Source organism: Lynx canadensis, chromosome B1, assembly GCF_007474595.2.
Source record: "Lynx canadensis isolate LIC74 chromosome B1, mLynCan4.pri.v2, whole genome shotgun sequence".
In the NCBI taxonomy this organism is placed as follows: Eukaryota; Metazoa; Chordata; class Mammalia; order Carnivora; family Felidae; genus Lynx; species Lynx canadensis.
The window spans coordinates 174,198,705-174,207,342 of NC_044306.2; the positions used below are offsets into that span (position 1 = coordinate 174,198,705).

At 42.6% G+C, this 8,638-nt stretch overlaps 1 pseudogene; it reads right to left on the minus strand.

The window, feature by feature from the left end:
• Positions 1 to 451: 451 nt before the first annotated feature.
• On the minus strand, positions 452 to 935 carry LOC115513085 (annotated as a pseudogene).
• Positions 936 to 8,638: the final 7,703 nt, after the last annotated feature.

Sequence of the window (8,638 nt, forward strand, 5' to 3'; positions counted from 1 at the left end):
ATTTTGTTCTTATTTAAAACCTTTAAATCTTTCACTGTAGAATTGAGGGCCAGAGGAAGGCAGTGGCTACTGGCATGTGCTAAGGGCCACACCACCTGCATTTGAATGGAGCAACTCTCTTTCCGGTTGGGTCATCTAGAGTAGGGAACTTTGCGTTGCTCTATCTCAGTAAAATGGGGATAACAGTACTACCTCCTTTCTCCTTCATCGAGTTATTACAACAACGAAATGAGTAAAATGTTTCCAGGGTCTAAACAATCCATGACGCGGATTAAGCACTATATGGATTTACTATTTGTATTGGGGTTTTGTTTTTGTTTTTGTTTTTGTTTTTGTTTTTGTTTTTTGACACAAAGTTGGCTTTAAATATTTCTTTGGGGAAGAGGACACCACATTACTACTCAATTAAGAGAAACATTTTTACAGTCTTGAGGTCGTTATTTTTTTACGTTTATCGTGCTGTGAATTCATAGAGTGTGGGTTCCAGCAGCTCAGGCTCCTTTCCATCAGTTCTCAGGAAGTGTGCTTCTCCGGGTGGGGCAGGCTGGAGTTTCAGTTGAACCTTAGTACCTTCCTCCTTGGCTTCCTTCTTTTTCTGATCATTTTCCTTCACAGGCTTCAGGAAGCTATCTCAACTCTTTGAGCGCTTAATATGCTCAACATGTACATTAATTCTCTTGGCAAGAATCTTGCCCTTAACTTATTTGTTTACAATAATGCCAACAGCATGCTGGGTAACATTGTAGACTCTTCCAGTTTTGCCATGGTAACATTTGGGGCTGTCCTTTTTGAACAGTGCCCATTCCCTTGATGTCCACAATATCACCTTTCTTGTAGATTCGCATGGATGTGGCCAAAGGAACAACTCCACGTTTTCTGAAAAGCCTGGAGAACACACAGCGAGTACCTCTCCTCTTTCCCTTTGTCTTGGTCATTTTGGTGAATTACCGGAAGATGGCGTTTCCTGGGTTTCTTTCTTTCTTTCTTTCTTTTTTTTTTTTTTTTTTTTGTCTTCAGACATAAGTTTCCTGATAAGAGTGTCTCTAGTCATTTTGTGTTGTCTACCCATAGTTCTAACTTTCATCCCACTTTGGATCACCAGCTCCATTTCTAACACGAACTAACAATTCTGGTACTGATTCTGACATGTGGGCTCCCCCCCCCCCATCCAAGCAATTCTCTGACACCAGCTGGGTGTCCTGCAATTCAACTCAATTCAGACACCATCTACCTGGAGATGGTGTCAGATTCCTACAAGACTGCCCCCCCCAAGACACACCTTCAGATGCTGATCACAAGTCCACATTGTCACCTGTGCTTCTGACCCACTGGCTATAGATCAGAGGTTCTCATGACCCCCTCCCTGGGTTCAGTTAATTTGCTAGAGCCTCTCACCGAACTCAAGAAACCAGCTTACTTACTAGATTATTGGTTTATTATAAAAGGTTGTGCTCTAGGAAAAGCCTAATGGAAGCGGTACATAGGGCACGGTATGGGGAAAGGGCACAGACTTTCCGTGATCCATGGAAGCACCAATTTCCCTGAATATCCATGTTTTCAACCAGCCCATAAGCTCTCGGAAACTTCTCCTTTGGGGTTTTAAGGGAGGTTTCATTACTTAGGTATGATTGATTGGATCATTGATCATTGGCCACTGGTGGCCCAGCTCACCTTCCACCTCCTCTCCCCTCCCAGGAAGCCGGGGAATGATGGCCCAGTTAGTTCTCTCAGCCAGCCCCCATCCTTAGGTGCTTTCTAAAAGTTACCTCATTAACATAACAAAAGATTCCTTTAGCACTCTCATCTCTTAGAAAATTCCAGGGGTTTTAGGAGCGCTGTTCCAGAAATAGACAAAGACTAAATATACATGTCTTATTATAAATCACAATATCACAATACCCACCTACTCAGTCTCTCACTCTTAATGCATCAGCTGCAATTTTCCAGGTTTTAAAAGTGGAGCAAAACTTAAAGACGCTCGTGAAGCAATCTGAGGGCAATCCTGCTAGATTTTAGCGATGAACTTTCAGTCTTTTATAGTTGTTTGCTCACTCCGAATCTGACAGTTTTTTTGTTTTTTGGTTTTTGTTTTTTGTTTTCTTTGGTGTGCCTCACCTTTATCAAGTCTTTCCGAAGCAACCTGATTTTCATAAGAATGTTCCTTCTGCGACATTTTTCATCATTTCCATAATTCCTAATTACATTGTAACTTTTCGACTGCAACCTTTTAAATTGTGTCTGGGGGCAAACAAACTGACTATTGGCAAGCAGACATCACAACTGGTGGAAGAAGTGCCCAGGTACATGCTGAGAATGCCAATGGCCCGTGTTAAGCTTGCTGAAAGCAGCAGATAGATGATGCTTTACAGAGAGAGTGGAGGCTGCATCAGTTAACCTAGGGGGCTGGTTAAGTGGAGGTTAGCCAGGGGAACCTGGTGTACTCAAGTCAACTGTGGTTGCCTATGGGGGGTGATTTGTTTTAACGATGAACATGTATTATCACTCTTGTCCACCAAAGAAAAAATCCAACCCTTCGTATGTTGGAAACGACAGTAAAAAAAGGTTTTTTTTTAACATTTATTTATTTATTTATTTGAGAGGCACAGAGAGACAGAGCACGCGTGGGGGAGGGGCAGAGAGAGAGTGAGACACAGAATCCGAAGCAGCCTCCATCCAGGCTCTGAGCTGCCAGTGCAGAGCCAGAAGCTGGGGGGGGGGGGGGGCTTGAACTCCCAGATTGGGGGGGATCATGACCTGAGCCGGAAGTCTCATGACCCGAGCGCTTAACCGACTGAACCACCCAGCCACCCCATCTTTGAAGCTACTTTTTAAAGTAAATCCATTCGCAGGGGACTAGGGTGCAAACAAAGAAAATGTGCCGTGAATATCGCTAATTCATACACCCTTGTGTGCAAACAATGGGTTGCTGGATCCTACAGAATCCTAGGGTCTGAGCATGAGCAATCATGGTCGTCACTTGATGAGGGGACAATGTATATAGTGAGTGCTGCTACAACACAGCGCGCTTCCTAAATGCCACAGCAGTCAGGCTTCATCCTAAGAAGGTTCACACACTAATATTCACATGCTAGTTTCATTTTGACTCGAAAGTTACACAGAAACCAAATGATCAAATCTGCATTTCCTTCTCAATCTATATGCAAATAGTGAAGCAGGGATTCCCCTGGTCGCTGGCATTCCGTAACAAAAAGGGTTCCGGACAGCCTCAAGCTCTGCCCTGACACAGATCTAAGCTAGCTGAATGGATACTGGCTGTACTTTGCCAGCTTAATGGACACTGGCTGTGCTTTGCCCGATTTCACAGACCTCACTGCGAGTCTGCTCTGCTGGGACATCCCATTGGTTACTTTGCTCTCTGATCAACTGTTAATTCTCACAGTCCTCGTTGAACAGGAGAGAGGAAGTGAGAGAGGTGTGTAGGTCCTGCTACATTCATTTACATCACTGGACAGATGGGGAGGCCAAAGTTACAAGTCAGATCTGTTTTTATCACACTGGGGCATTCCACATCTCTCCTTTGACTTGGAGATTTATGGTAGGGGCACTTCATGGCATGTATTTGCAAGAAAACTATTTGGAGGAAGCTCATCCCATTGCAGTGACAATTTCGAGTACAGGCACAGAATCTTCTGTTCCTGTCCCTTGGCACTCACCTCCTGCTTCTAGAAATCTGGGCCTTGAGTCCTTTCAGAAGAGTCCCACCACTTACCAATTGCGCAGACCAAACTGAAAGACTCTTGTCCCCAGATTCCTTAAATGTAATGATGTCACTCACAGATAACACATTCAAAGGCAATCCCATTCCCATTTAATCAGGGTATGTGTTTCCTTGTAACACACGACGGCAAGGTCAAACAAGATGAAATACACAGCGGCTCCCCTGAAGAATCGTCCCCAACCCAACATTTCCCGGACCCTATTATTACTGCACCTCATTCTGTTATTCTTTGGATTGCTAGCAGGTCACTCTTTCATAAACTTAACCAACTGAGCTGCCCAGGGACCCCTACTCTTTCATAAACTGAAAACCTGCTGGCATTATCCAAAATAACTCCAAACCACAAATATTTACCTAACATTGGATTCATGTAGTCGCTTCACAGTTATTTAAAGATCACCAACAATTTAAGCAAGATGCATGAGAGCTAGGCTCAGAAAAGAGAGATTACCATGGGGGTGCCATTTCTGAAGTTAAGGAAAAATAGTCTCCGATTATGCAATCAGATACTCTTGAAATTAAATTATTGTTATTATCACAAGACTCTACACATATAATCATAGTGTGTGTGCGTGTGTGTGCGTGTGTGAATTTCTGCAATACAGAAATCTAGTTAAAGGCAATCTAAAGTCATAAAAACATGGAATATCACTATGGTTTCTTTGGACTCTAGAGGCAAGAAAGAATCCAACAGAATCCCAAATACGTGAGTTGCTTTAAGCCAAAGCCTGAAAAAAGTCATACATTTATCGCGAATACACCACTAAGTAAGGAGGACTCACTTTTCTCTGATGTCCAATAACATGTTCCCTTAAGCTTACACCAGCAGCCTCCTCAAAGGTCATCAGACTTCTGCTAACAGTCTCTTCAAAATCCCTTAGATCTTCACTTAACACTCTTCTCAAAATCCTTTTGACTTCTACCCTCGGATCAGTTCCAAAGCTTTCCCATGTTTTAGATTTTTGTTATAGCAACACCTTACTTCCAAGTACAAAAAAACCTGTATTGGTTACTATTTCTTCATAACAAATTACCCTGAGATGAATGGCTTAAAGCAATAAGAAATATTCATTTAAAAAAGAATTCACATAGTCTGTGGGTCAGGAATTTGGAAAGAGCTTCACGGAGTATTTCTGGCTTGGGATCTCTGTGAGGTTGTAGTCAAGAGGCTGGCCAAAGCTGCAAGCATATGAAGGCTTGACTGGGGCTGGGAAATCCGCTTCCAAGATGACTCACTCATATGGCTGACAAAATGGTGTTGGTAGTTGGATGGAGAACTCAGTTATTTGCCATGTGACCTATTTCATAGGGCATTTGACATTGCCTCTGATTTCCCCCAGAGACAATGATCCAAGATAGCATGGTGGAAACTGTACTAGCTTGTATAATCTATTCCCAGAAGCCACACATCATCACATAGTCTATTGATCACACAGACTAACCTTGATACATGTGAGAGGGAGACTATACAAGGGCATGACTAGTAAAAGATAAGGATCATTGGGGCATACATTGGAGACTAGCTTCCACCGTGTACACCTTTAATTCACGTGTTTATGTATCTTAATTGTGACATTCCACTACATTTTTCAACACAGAGTTATTGTCTATTATGCTGTTCTTGGTGCTAAAAAGTACTCATTTCCAAAGCCTGCAAAAATCCCTACTCTCGTGAATCTTTTTTTTTTTTTTTGTAAATGTTTATTTATTTCTGACACAGAGAGAGACAGAGCATGAGCGGGGAGGGGCAGAGAGAGAGGGAGACACAGAATGTGAAGCAGGCTCCAGGCTCTGAGCTATCAGCACAGAGCCTGATGCGGGGCTTGAACCCACAAACCATGAGATCATGACCTGAGCCGAAGTCAGTTGCTCAACTGACTGAGCCACCCAGGCACCCCTCTACTCTCGTGAATCTTAAATTGTAATGTGAGGACAAAAACAACAATCAAATAAAGTGTATGTCAGTTGATAATGAGTGCTCTGAAGGGAAATCGAAGCAGGGCAAGAGGACTGAGATTGCAAGGGGTGGGGTGGAGGACTGCACTTTAAATAGGATGGTCAGAGAAGTTCCCTTGAGAAGGTGACCTTTGATAAAAGATTGTGAAGGCAGAGAGGGAGTGGTATCTGGAGGAAGAGGCTTCCAGGACAAGGAGACAGAACACACAAAGACATTGCCGGGAGTGGGGGTGAGGGTGGGGGTGGGGAGGGACAGCATCTTTGGGTTGTTGGAGGAACAGCAAAGGAGCCTGTGGGCCCAGAGCAGAGTGAACAAGTGTGAGAGTAGTGGTGATGAAGTTAGAGATGGTGGGAAAGGATAGGCTTCATAGGCAATTGGAGGGACTTTGGCTTTAATGCCAGGTGATTTGGGAAGTCTTGAAGAGTTTGGAGCAAAAAAGTGACGTGGTTGGAATCAAGCATCAACAGGATCACTCTGGTTGCTGTGCTGAGAAGAGACTAAGGAGGGACAAGAGACAGAGAGTTGAGTGATGACAATAATAAAGTAGAGAGGTTATGGAGGCTTGGACCAGAAGGGTGATGGAGGTTGTGAGGTTGGCAGATTATATTTCCAAGGAAGGGCCAATGGGATGTGCTGATGATGCCGTATGGAACATGAGAAAAGAAGAGCAGTCAGTTGTGAGCTTGAGGCTTGGCCTGAGCAAGATGAATAATGGGCTGCCTTTTACTAAGATGGGAAAAGCAATAGGAGGAGTAGATTGGAAGGTGAGCATTATGAATTATGAGTTCTGTCTTGGACATATTTCATTTGAGATGTCTGTTAGACACCCAAGTGGAAAAGTTGACTAGGCAATTGGATATGCAAGTCTGGAAATGGAGGGAACAAGTGTAGTTAGAGATAAGATCCCAAGATTAAATCATAATCATTAATTATGTTAACAGGTTGGGCAGAAGAAGAGAAATAAACAAAAGCAACTCACAGATGCAGCCAGGGAGGTAGGAGAGAAACCAACCTAATACGATGCTCTGGAGGCAAAATGAAAACAGGAACCTGTTTTGTCAAGTGTTACACTGATAAGCCACATAAGATGCAGACTGAGAATTGACCACTTTTTTTTTACCCCCAAAATGGGAGTGTAAATAGACAACTTTTAAAATGGCGTGATGTTTTGCATTCCCATGTATATGAGTGTTTTTATATATACTTAAATTGTATATATACTTTTATATATACTTAAATTGTATATATACTTAAATTGTACACAGTGGTAAAAAATACATATAACTATATACACACAAACATACCCAGGCATATGATTATTTATAAATATTTCCTCAGCGTATTCAGTGAACCTAAATCATATACTTCTTACTACAGGCTAAAGTGGTCTTTGTCAACTGTTAACCCCGGCCCACGTAATCATCACCCACCCCTAAGCAAACTGTGCTTCTTCGAAAGAATAAAACAATCAAATTTGAGGGCACCAGGAAATGAATCAGCAGAATACTCTCTGTAGGAAACTAAGCTAAGGATGTGGCCAAGAAAGTTAAAGATGACTTTTTACTGGAGTATTTCGGGTATTAAATCACCAACCTTATGCATGGTTTGGAAGGTAATGTCTGTAACAATAGGCAAACCAGCATGGACATTTTAATGCATCCATCCCGTCATGAGTTAAAGGCTGGAATAAATGTGATGAAACAAATATTAAGCTGGCTTAGTGTAGCCCTTCACTTAGAATGTGTGCCAAATGACATATATGACCTACAACGTGTGGCTATTAATTCACAAGATTGGATTTTTTTTAAAAACTCAGAATTTAGATAGTCTCAGTTTTGTCCTTCAAAAGAAAAATTATACACTGATTCCACCAGTGCAAATATTTAACAACTGGCATAGCAAAGGTACCAACCAACCAATCAAAAGAGACACTCAACCAATAAAAATGGCTGCCCAACCAATCAGAACATCAGGAGGTTGTAAGCCCCCTGTGCATCCATTGTGGGGCAGTTTGGCTGTGATATCTGCCACCATTGCCAAGAAATTTGTAGAAACTCTCCATCTCGTGCCTTAGATGCATTTATGACTCAAGCCAGAATGTCAGTCGTGATATGTATTATAGTTAGCCATAGCTTTTGATTCTCAACAGTAATTCCCCACTCGATCATAAACTCAGTTCACTAGAACTGGCCCCAAGTGGTCTGGGATCTTTCTAAATTCATTCCAAAGAATGTTCACAGGCAATGCAAGCGAGCCTGGAAGAGAGGTTCCACTGGCATACAGATTCTGTTGGGGGTTTGCTCTTCCCCATGCTCCCTTCTTTCTCCCTGCCAGAGACGAAGCTTGGAAGTTAGGTTGAGTGGGGAGGGTCATCAGTCAAGATTTTCCATGAGTGAATCACCAAAATAGAGAGATAAAGCCCATAATTCAGAGAGATAGGACATACATCCCTCCAAGGGACCTAGTGAAGAAAATGAGGGCAGATCAGTTTCTCAAGAGCATGCCTAGGATGATTGCAACAGAAATTACTGCAGTGTGTCTTTAAAATGCAGATTCTTGGGCCCCACTCCTGACCTAATGAATCAGAATCTCTAGGAGCAAGACTGGGATCTGAATTTTACACCTGCTCTCCATGTGAACCTTATGGAGGCTGAAGTTTGAGAACCACTGAGTTCATGCAGTAAAACTGGGAAGAGAAATGACACAAGGAGAGACCTACTGGCTGAGTCAGGTGGAGCTGAACTCCCGGCCCCCATAGCAGGGGCAGTGTGGGGATCCAGCATTGCTTTCCAAGTAGCTTCTGAAAGCAGAAGGCAGGAACGAAAAGAACATTTTACAGCAGCTTTTCAAGGAAGGATAAAAGTGTATCTAACACCACCCTTTCTTTACTCCTACTTTATTTATTTACTTATTTTACCTGAAATGTGAAACGAAAAGACGAT